The sequence below is a fragment of the Polypterus senegalus genome, chromosome 1, assembly GCF_016835505.1.
Source record: "Polypterus senegalus isolate Bchr_013 chromosome 1, ASM1683550v1, whole genome shotgun sequence".
NCBI classification, from domain to species: domain Eukaryota; kingdom Metazoa; phylum Chordata; class Cladistia; order Polypteriformes; family Polypteridae; genus Polypterus; species Polypterus senegalus.
The window spans coordinates 173,973,334-173,984,682 of NC_053154.1; positions in this window are offsets into that span (position 1 = coordinate 173,973,334).

Sequence of the window (11,349 nt, forward strand, 5' to 3'; positions counted from 1 at the left end):
ACATTTTGGAAGTAAGTTTGGAAGTAATTTATCAGAAAGTGAATTACAGCAATAAGCTCATTTTATTTGCTGCTTTCTTTGTATACCAAGGTTATATTCTTATATGACTAATAAATGAGTTTTTGTGTGAATTTCATTATTTAGCAAATTTAGATTTTTGTTCCGCAAGAGACCTTTCAGATGTCTATGTGGCCCTCAGAGAGAAAGGTTGATCCACCTCTGTGCTAACCCAACCTAACATTAATGACTTCTGTTCACTGTCTAGATATTGATACTGACAAGTCAACTATGACTCCTAGGCAAGTTTCATAATGAATACTTTAAAGTTTCAGACCTCCCTTTGTGCATTCAGACCTGACATTTTAGTTTCCTATGTGTACAACTCTGCCTAAGTCAATATTTTATTCAAGTCCCTTGGTAATTATTCAGCTAATTCTAGATTATTCCACCTAGTTTATTATCATCTGCAAACATAACCACTTTGTCATTTATATTCCTATCCTAATCATTTTTAAATGTATATTTAAAAGAACAGTGGCCCCAGCACTGACCCTCTTTGGGACACCCATTTTAACATTACTTAATTCTGGTAAGTTTCCTTGCACTATAATTTTTGCTTCTTGTGTTTGAGAGAATTTTCCCCATCTATGCACTACAATCTGAATTCCCACTTCTTTGAGTTTGATGCCTAACCTTTGATGTGGGAGCTTTCTGACATTCAGAGTAGATAATATTGAGCACATCACTCTTATTGTATGATTTGTTGCTTCCTCATAGAATTCCAGCAAATCACTAAAACATGACCTCTCCCATTTGAACCCATGGTGACCTCTCTCTAACACTGCTGCTCTTGCCATATGATGCTCAATCTTTTCCTTAATGATACCTTCTATTAATTTAGCCTTGAAGCAAGTTAAGCTTACTGGTCTATAGTTACTTGGATCCACCCAATTATCCATTTAACATAAGTGAATGAGATTTACTATCTACCAGTTCTAAAAATGTCCCCAGTGTGCAGTTACTTTCTAAAAATATGTGTCAAGGGTTTGTAGACACACTCACTAACCTCCCTAAGCACCCAAGGATACATGCTATCCGGTCTTGGTGATTCCTTTAATTTCAGCACTTCTCCCACAATTTCCAAATCAATATGTACCTCTTTGGCAGTCCTTGTTACTGTTGGGAGGTTATCAGCTTCTTCTCATGTGAAAACTGACACTCTGGGCTAGTAATTAAGTTATTATGTGTAATTGTTATTACATTACTGTTTGGTCATTTATGTCAAGTTATAAGCCTGGCCTGTACTGACACCCCAGTTTAAACAATCACTGACTAACCTACTCAAACATCTCTCCAATACATTGGTGTCCCTCTAGTCCAAATGCAACTTGTCACAGTACAACAAGGACCAACTCTTCCAGAAGGAGCACCAATGTCCCATTAACCTATGCTTCTCTAAACCTTCCAGTCTCTTCAGTCTGGAGGACTAGCACATGATACAAATAGAACTTGGGGAAAGACATTCTTGTCAGTTCTATTCCTCAGCTTGGCACCTTACTCAAGGGAGTGGGTCCGGCTATTTCCTTTTATGTACCAGTGCTGGTGTATTAGGGCCCAGACCCCAGTGACCTTGATGTAATTTAAGTTGGGTTGATAAAGGTTATATAATGTTATCACTAATTCCTAGGGTATGCAAAATGTTAAGAAAAATCTATTCAAATATTATAATTACATTATCTTCAAATATTTCTCAATGAAAACCATCTGGGAAAAAGGCATTATAAACCCAAGTGTAATAAATAATTATTCCTTCAATTTCAGAACTTTTTTGTGTGTGATCTAATTTTTATTATCCAAGATAAACAGGTCTCTTACCAAGCAAAACAGATACATATGCGTCATGCATATATGACCTGCTTTACTACAGTACCCAATAATATACTGTCAAAGTCAAAGTCAAAGTCAAAGTGAACTTTATTGTCATCTCAACCATATACAAGTATACAGATAGACGAAATTGCGAAGCTCAGGGTCCACAGTGTAACAACATGATGTGCAAATAGTAAATTAAAAATAGAATAAAAATTTTAAAATTTATAATTAAAACACAAACAAACAAGACAAGACATTGTGCAAAGATAGGACAAACAAGTAGCAGCAATATTGATGTGTAAGATATGTAATATAATAAGTAAATAAATAATAAATAATAGATATAGATAATACAGAAATTATCAGTGTATGATAATAGTTGTTTAAGACGTGTGTAAACAATGACAGGTCAGAATGTTTCATAAATCCTTAGAGGTCAGTATGAGATTTTCAGTTCTTTGCAGGATAGTGGTTTTCATGTATAAAAGTTCTGTTTTGTAGAGGAGGTTGAGGCCGTGTGGAAGGTCCCAGGGGGCAGCCTGGTGTTAAGGAGTCTAACAGCTTGGGGGTAAAAACTCTCCTGCAGCCTCGCAGATTTGGCTTTGATGCTGCAATATCTTCTCTTGGATGGCAGAAGTGTGAAAAGTCCATGTGAGGGGTGTAAGGGGTCCTGCACAATGCTGCAGGCCTTGCGGACACAGCGCTTGTAAAATATGTCTTGTAGTGAAGGGAGAGGCACCCCAATAATGTTCTCTGCTGTCTTCACTATCCTTTGCAGGCGCTTGGTCGGATATGTTGCAGTTGCCATACCAGACAGTGATGCAGCTGGTCAGGACACTCTCTATGATGCCTCTGTAGAACATGGTGAGGATGGAAGGGGGAAGACGTGCTTGATTCAGCCGCCTCAGGAAGTGTAGTCTCTGCTGGGCTTTCTTGATTAGTGATGAGGTGTTATGTGTCCACGTAAGTTCCTCAGTTAAGTGCACACGAGGAACTTGGTACTCCTAACAATCTCCACATCTAAACCGTTGATGCTGAGCGGGATGTGGGCAGGACGTGATTTTCTGAAGTCCACGATTATCTCTTTTGTTTTGTCGACATTGAGAGATAGATTGTTGTCTTCACACCATGCGGACAGCCATTTCACCTCATCTCTGTATGCTCTTTCATCATCCCTGCTTATCAGTCCCAGCACCGTCGTATCATCCGCAAACTTGATGATGTGATTGGTGTTGTGCGTGGCTGTGCAGTCGTGAGTCAGCAGGGTGAAGAGCAGTGGACTAAGCACACAGCCCTGCGGTGCTCCAGTGCTCAGTGTGATGATGCTGGAAGTGTTGTAGCCCATCCGAACTGACTGGGGCCTCTCTGTCAAGAAGTCCAGGATCCAATTGCAGAGGGTGGTGTTTAGGCCCAACCTGCTCAGTTTTACCACCAGCTTTGGAGGGATGATTGTGTTGAAGGCAGAGCTAAAGTCTATGAATAGCATCCTGACATATGTGTCTTTTTATCCAGATGTGTCAGGGAGATGTGAAGGGCAGAGCATATGGCATCCTCAGTTGACCTGTTTGAGCGGTATGCAAACTGAAGAGGGTCAAGGGAGGCAGGGAGATTAGTCTTTATGTGTGACATGACTAACCTTTCAAGCACTTCATTATGATTGGTGTGAGTGCAACTGGTCGGTAGTCATTCAGGCATGTCACTGATGACTTCTTTGGCACTGGTATGATGGTGGTCGACTTGAAGCATGTTGGGACTGACGACTGGCTCAGAGATGTGTTGAAGATGTCTGTGAGGACACCAGCCAGTTGACTTGCACATTCTTTGAGCACAAGACCAGGTATGTTGTCAGGTCCTGCAGCCTTCCTTGGATTGACTCTGGATAGAGTCCTCCTCACATCTGTTATGGAGAGACAGAGTGCTTGGTCAGTGGAGGGAGGTGTTGCTTTTCTCGCAGGCTCTTTGTTCTGTGCCTCAAACCGTGCAAAGAAGTTGTTCAGCTCATCTGGAAGGGAGGCATCACCATCACTGCTGTGTGGATTGGGCTTGTAGTTTGTAATTGCCTGAACACCCTGCCACATACGACGTGTGTCTCTGGTGCTGCTGAATTGTTTGTTGATCTTCTGCGCGTATGCCCACTTAGCTCTCCTTATAGCACGAGACAGGTTGGCTCTGGTCACCCTAAGGGCGGCCTTGTCTCCAGATCTGAAGGCTGCATTTCTGATCTTGAGCAGCTTGTGCACTTCTCTTGTCATCCAGGGCTTTTGGTTGGCTCTAGTGGTAACATCCTTGGTAACAGTAACATCCTCTATGCATTTGGAGATGTAGCCAGTCACAGAGTCTGTGTACTCCTCCAGATTGATGGAGTCACCATCCATAGCAGCCTCTCTGAAAATGTCCCAGTCTGTCAATTCAGGCAGTCTTGGAGAGCTGAACCCGCACCACCCTGCCACACTCTGATGCTCTTGCGGGCTGGTTTAGTGCGCTTCAGCAGGGACTTGTATGCAGGAACCATAAAACGCTGATATGATCTGAACAGCCCAGGTGAGGGTGGGGTAGTGCCTTGTAGGCGCCAGGAGCTCGTGTAAACATTGTCCAGACAGCTTCCCCCTCTAGTTGCAAAGTTCACATTCTGGGAGAATTTTGGGAGAAATGACTTCAAGTTGGCATGATTGAAGTCTCCAGCAATAATGAAAAATGCCTCGGGTGCGCTGCTTGCAGTTTGCTGATGATCTCGTAGAGTTCCGCTAGCGCCTGGTTAGCATTTGCGCTAGGCGGAGGTAGACCGCCACCACCATCACGCAACTGTATTCCCTCGGCAGGTAGAAAGGCCGACACCTTACTGATAAAACCTCTATCAGCGGGAACAGTGTCGCGCAACTGAGGCAGCGTTCAGTACACCACTCTCTGTTCACATAAACACACAGTCCGCCCCCGCGGGTCTTACCGGACAAAGAGGCGTCTCTGTCCGCTCGGAAGATGGTCAGTCCGTCTAGCTGGATTGCCGAGTCTGCAATGTTTTCCTGGAGCCATGTCTCAGTGAAAATAAAGATGCAGCAGTCTCTCATTTCCCACTGCTTGGCCCGCTGCAGCTTTATATAATCCAGCTTGTTGTCCAGCGATCGGACGCTCGCAAGCAGAATAGACGGTATCGCAGGTCTGGTGGGGTTAGTTTTTAGCCTTGTGCGAACACCGCCGCGTTTACCTCGTTTCTGTTTCCGATCTCTGCGCTTGCGTTTCGCCAACTCCGCTTCTCAGGCTGCGAAGTAAGAAAAGGCTGCGGAGCGTCTCAGTCACCTCACTGGGTATTTCGCGCAGTTTCTTTGGAAATCTAGCAGGATTTGCCGCCGTAAATGTATGTCTGCGTACTACTATCACTTAAATCTACTTTTCTACTTATACTAGTTAACAAAGACGAACAAAGATTAACACTAAACACTGCGGACTCGGGAGCTCTGTAAGCCGCAGCCTGCACGGGCGCCGCCATACTTCACACACGTGTGCATGGGAAGCAGCTGAAGGGCTTAGTAAATACTGTTTATACATCTGCCCGGGGGGGGGCGGGGTGCACTGACGCTCTTTCTGAGTTCTCTGCAGGTCTTACCCGGGAAATCCCACCAGGAGCAGCCATTTCCAGGAAGGACACATCACTTCCGGTTCCGCCCCAAGAATGAGGTCACTTCGGTTCCGCCCCAAGGATGATGTCACTTCCAGTTCCGGCCCAGAGGACGACATCATTTCCGCCCTCTGTGCTATAAAGCTCACTGCCTTTGCTTAGGCAGGCAGTTCTGTTTTGGACTCTGTTGTGTAAACAACTGTTAAATGCCTCAAAGACTTTTGCAGCCGGGAAACCGTAATAAGCGGGTGGCTGCCCCAAACCTTTCCACGCCTCTGGTCTCCACTTATTACAGTGGCGTAGTCGGCAGGATGGTGTCCCGATGAACCCGGGACACGAACTATCACGGAACCAGGTGGGTGAGTACCGGGCCGAAGTTTCGGGCGGGAGTGCGCCAGAGGGTCAGGAAGGACGGGTGCAGGCTCTGCTCCATGAGCATAACTCGGGGGGGACCACCCATCTCGTGGAGAACGTAGAGGGGACCCACAGGCGTGGGCTGGCTTCTGGGGAACACACACGAGTGGCTCAGTATGCTCTCCTTGGCAGGAAAGCCGAGCTGCCCATCGGGACCAAGGTCCCAGTTAACGATGGGTTGTCCCCAGGCCGGCAGGTGAAGGAAATCATAAACTGGGAGTTTAACCCAAGCAAAGGGCTGTCAGAGCAGGCTATGGCTCTCTGGCAACAGGTGGGTGAGTGGCTACGCCATTCGAGTTAACCCCCTTACAAATAGTGCAGCAAGTGGCCTGTTTTCTGCTGCTAAAAAGACTACCCCAGGAATTTGCCCAGCCGGCCTGGGGCGAATTCCATTCTATGGACGAGCTGCTGCAGCTCTTGCAACCCAGAGGCCGGCTGTGAAACCTGGGAGGGCAGAACAGCCGCTCTGTGGACTACCCGGAGCTATGTCCCACTAAAGCAGTCCCTTCCACGCATTCCAGAGCTTGTTCAAGTCGCCGGGCCGTCTGGCTTGCGACCTGTCGGGAACAAGGCGGACCGTAGGGGACAATGGCGGGTTGTTTGTGTGCCCTTAGCAATCCCTGGCGGATAAACATACGGGGAGCTTCTTATTAATGGACATAAGATAACAGCGCTGTTGATTCCGGCAGTAACGTGTCTGTCGTTGCTCGCCGCTTTATTCTACCGCAACAGTGGATTAAAAGAAGACCAGTCTAAAATGTATACACGGAGATATCCGCGCATACAATCCCGCCCGGTGTTACGTATGTCTCGGAGGAACCCTTCGACAGCTTACCGTGGCGGTGCATCCGGATCCTCCGTTTCCCGTAATCCTCGGGCGAGACTGGTCTGATAGTAACGCGGTAGTTTAGAAAGCATTCCCGAAAACTTATGGCCTCGTTATAGATGACAACGATTCATCTCAAGTTGCTTCCACGCCGTGTAATCAGCCGACAGGGAGTGGGGCGGTAGGCCAAGAGAGTGACGAAGACACTCCCGGACCGTCGCGGGCTACTACGTCATCCACTAGCGCCCGCAGCGAGGAGGAATCTCCGCCCTTGAGGTCAGACCGACCCGCTCTCTGAGTTGCACTTTCAGTTTAGAGCGACCCGCTTCTTTCAAGAGAGAACAGTGGAATGACGACTCTCTGAAACACATAAAGAATGCAGTGGTTCTCGTTAACGCCAACGCACGATTTGCCCATGCCACAGGGACCTCACTTTGTCGCTGATAATGATTTGTTGTATCGGGTCGCTGAACATGAGGGGAAGGTCCGAAGTTGTTGCTAATCCCGCGGACCTACCGGCGGCAGGGTTTGCGAAGTTAGCACACTCCCACCTTCTTGGAGGCCATCTCGGCTCCCGATAAAACATTAGAGCGAATTAAGCTCCGTTTTTTCTGGCCGGGGATTAATGAGGAGGTTCGCCGCTTTTGCGTTTCCTGTCCGGAATGTCAACTGCGGCAAATTCCTAGGAGGGACCGTGCTCCTCTGGTTCCCCTTCCCCTTATTGACGTTCCCTTTGATAGGATTGGGGTTGACATAGTAGGACCCTAGAACCCTCAGCCCGAGGATATAAATATATACTCGCCCTCGTGGATTATGCTACCCGATTCCCTGAAGCCGTTCCATTGCGCCGGGCTACCACAAAAATATTGCACGGAACTAGTAGGAGTCTTTTCGCGGTAGGCATTCCTAGAGAAGTCCTGACGGACCAAGGAACGCCTTTTACCTCGGAAACGCTCAAGGAGACTGCCAAGTTACTGAAAATAAAGCATTTAAAGACCTCGTATCATCCTCAAACCGATGGCTAGTGGAGAGATTTAATCAAACTCTCAAGCAAATGCTACGTAAGGTAGTCAGCAAGGATGGGAGGAATTGGGACCAACTCCTCCCCTTGTCCTCTTTGCCTACGGAAGTTCCTCAAGCCTCTACGGGTTCTCTCCTTTGAATTAGTATACGGAAGACAGCCCCGGGGCTTATTAGATATTTTAAAAGAGGGCTGGGAAGGGGAGGCACAGCCCTCCACTAATATTTTGGAGTATATCGCCCAATTGCGCGATAGATTTGATGCAATAAGACCGATTCTAAAAAGTCATATCGAGGAGGCACAATCAGCACAGGCCCGCCTGTATGACCGTGGCACGACTCTCCGGGAGTTCCAACCGGGGGATCGCGTCATGGTATTGGTTCCTACTTCACACTCTAAACTGCTCGCATTGGCTAGGCCCCTACGAAATTAAGGAGAGGAAGGGATTGGTGACTATTTGGTGAAACAGCCCAATCGCCGACCAGCTGAGCGAATATATCATGTAAACCTGCTGAAACCGTGGAAGGAGAGGGATCCCGATCCCTCCTCCGGACAGCCCTGCTCTCTCTTGAAGTAAGTTCCCTTAATTTCGCGAACAGCTATCTCCCAGACAGAGACAGGAGCTCAAGCAGCTATCCGCCGGTCCCAGAGGTGGTAAGTGAACCCAGGTCGGACCTCTCTGATTGCGCATCGACATATTGACTGACCCGGGGTGATCGTCCGTGAGCGACCCTACAGACTCCCGGAGGCAAAGAAAGTAGAAGTGGAACTGGAAATCAAGCGAATGCTGGCACTAGGAGTGATCGAGGAAAGTAGTAGTCCCTGGTCCAGTCCCATCGCCTTGATTGCTAAGCCTGACGGCAGTTGGAGGTTTTGCAATGACTTCCGTCGGCTCAACCAAGTTTCCGATTTGATGCTTATCCCATGCCTCGCGTGGATGACCTCCTCGAGAGACTGGGACCAGCCAAATTCTTGACTACACTTGACATGACAAAGGGGTACTGGCAGGTTCCTTTAACGGAGTCCGCGAAGGAAAAAACCGCGTTTAGCACTCCTAGCGGACACTGGCAGTATCGTGTCCTTCCATTCGGGTTACACGGGCCTGCGACTTTTCAGCGTCTGGTGGACAAAGTGCTCGGCCCCATAACTCGTTCTGTGCTGCCTATCTGGATGACGTTGTCATCTATTCCAGCACCTGGAAGGAGCACATACAGCAGGTCACAGCAGTATTACGGACATTGGGAGAGGCGGGCTCCGCATCAACCCCAAGAAATGTTTCTTGGATTGAGAGAAGCCAAATATTTGGGCTACCTAGTGGGCGGGGTACTGTGAGGCCACAGTGTTCCAAGTTGCAAGCCATAATGGCCTGGCCCGTCCAAAACCAAGCGGCAAGTCCAATCCTTTCTCGGTTTGGCCGGGTACTACCGCCGGTTTGTGCCTCGCTTCTCCGAGAGAGCGCGCCTTGACCGACTTGACAAAGAAAAGAGCTCCTAATACGGTGGTATGGTCTGATAAAGCGGGGGCTGCATTCAGTGACTTAAAAAGGGCTCTGACTTCAGCACCTATCTTGATCTCCCCTAACTTCTCTCTCCCTTTTATCCTCCAGACGGACGCTTCGGACACAGGCTTGGGTGCCGTGTTGAGCCAAAGCGTCGACGGTGTTGAACACCCCGTTATGTACCTGAGCCGGAAACTGTTGGACAGGGAGACCAGGTACGCGGTGGAGAAAGAGGCTCTGGCGATCAAATGGGCGGTAACTCAGCTGCGGTACTACCTCTTGGGTCGCGTGTTCACTCTGGTGACGGATCATGCACCTCTGAAGTGGATGGCCCTTCACAGGGAGTCGAATCCAGCGGGTCACGAGGTGGTTTCTTGACCTGCAGCAGTACAAGTATACGCTCGTTCATCGACAGGGGTTTCTTCATGCCAACGCCGATGCCCTCTCCCGGGCCCACGACCTCTCGGTGCAGGTCGCCCGACCCGGGGTCTGGGCTGAGGGGAGTCTTGTCACACACGTGTGCATGGGAAGCAGCTGAAGGGCTTAGTAAATACTGTTTATACATCTGCCCAGGGGGGGGCGGGTGCACTGACGCTCTTTCTGAGTTCTCTGCAGGTCTTACCCGGGAAATCCCACCTGGACCAGCCATTTCCAGGAAGGACACATCACTTCGGTTCCGGCCCCAAGAATGAGGTCACTTCCGGTTCCGGCCCCAAGGATGATGTCACTTCCAGTTCCGGCCCAGAGGACGACATCATTTCCGCCCTCTGTGCTATAAAGCTCACTGCCTTTGCTTAGGCAGGCAGTTCTGTTTTGGACTCTGTTGTGTAAACAACTGTTAACGATGCCTCAAAGACTTTTGCAGCCGGGAAACCGTAATAAACGGGTGGCTGCCCCAAACCTTTCCACGTCTCTGGTCTCCACTTATTACAATACACAATTCAAAAGCCTAAAGTATAGATTTCAGAAAAGTTAAAACATGTCAGACAATTGCAGAACTATCTATCTGATAGTACTATCTATCAAAGGATCAGTGGGAGAAGGAGCCATCGTGAACAGTGCAATAATCCATCACAAGTCAAATTGACTTAAAGCTGTACTCACCAACACAGGGTCAGTTTAGAGTTCAGACTCCACATACATGTCTGTGATTTGGGTGTAAACAGACATACAAGTAGGAAACCAGCACATGAGTGGCAAAGATATGCTAACTTCATAAAGACATTGACTGGGCTAGGACTTAAATCCAGCACTAACCGTTGTGTCACTGTGCTGCCTTCAAAGTAAATAACAACGGTGAAATATTAAAGAAATATCAGTGCTTCAGACTCTCTTGAATTTCAACTAATTATGATATCTTCTTCATTTTGTTACAGAAATCATCTCTAATGGTAAAAGAAGACCTACTTCTGCTGCTGGAAAAGAAGATGTAGCCTTGAAGCACATTACAGTATACTGGAGCACTTCATACAATTTCAGACCAAGTCCATAGATCCATAAAATACAATATTAAACCTCTTTGTCTTTTATGGAGCCTCCTTCACATTTTCCCAATTGTGAATGTTTTTTAATTACTACATTATATGATCTTTATCTATTAGTCCTTCTGACTAAGACCAAATGACACAAGAACCTAACACTTACACACCAAAATACTGGCCAAAGTTTAGTAATATTTTTCTGAGCTGCAGTACATGCCTTCATATTTCTCCTATTCTTTACAACAAACTCAAGATATCAGACTGCATAAAAGAGAATTTAAACAGACCCTAGTAACATTACCATTACCCTGCAGGACTGGATAAAATTGTGATCTGTAGACCCCCATCTTTTATCCTTCACTAACAAGTCCCGAAAGAACAGACCTTTAAAACATTCTTGTAGACTTGGGACTTTGATTGGTTTGGATAATGGAAAAGTCAGTCCGGCTATGAAGCAATGTGCATTATCTTTGATCATTATTATAGTTCATAGATTCTTTGATCTCTTTTCAGACTTGCACATTTTTACTCATAAGATATTTTTCATAGAATCACTAAGTTTGTTTATTTAGGAAACAGATGAGGGAGCAACTAATCTCCCAAAACAAAATAAATGATGTGGTT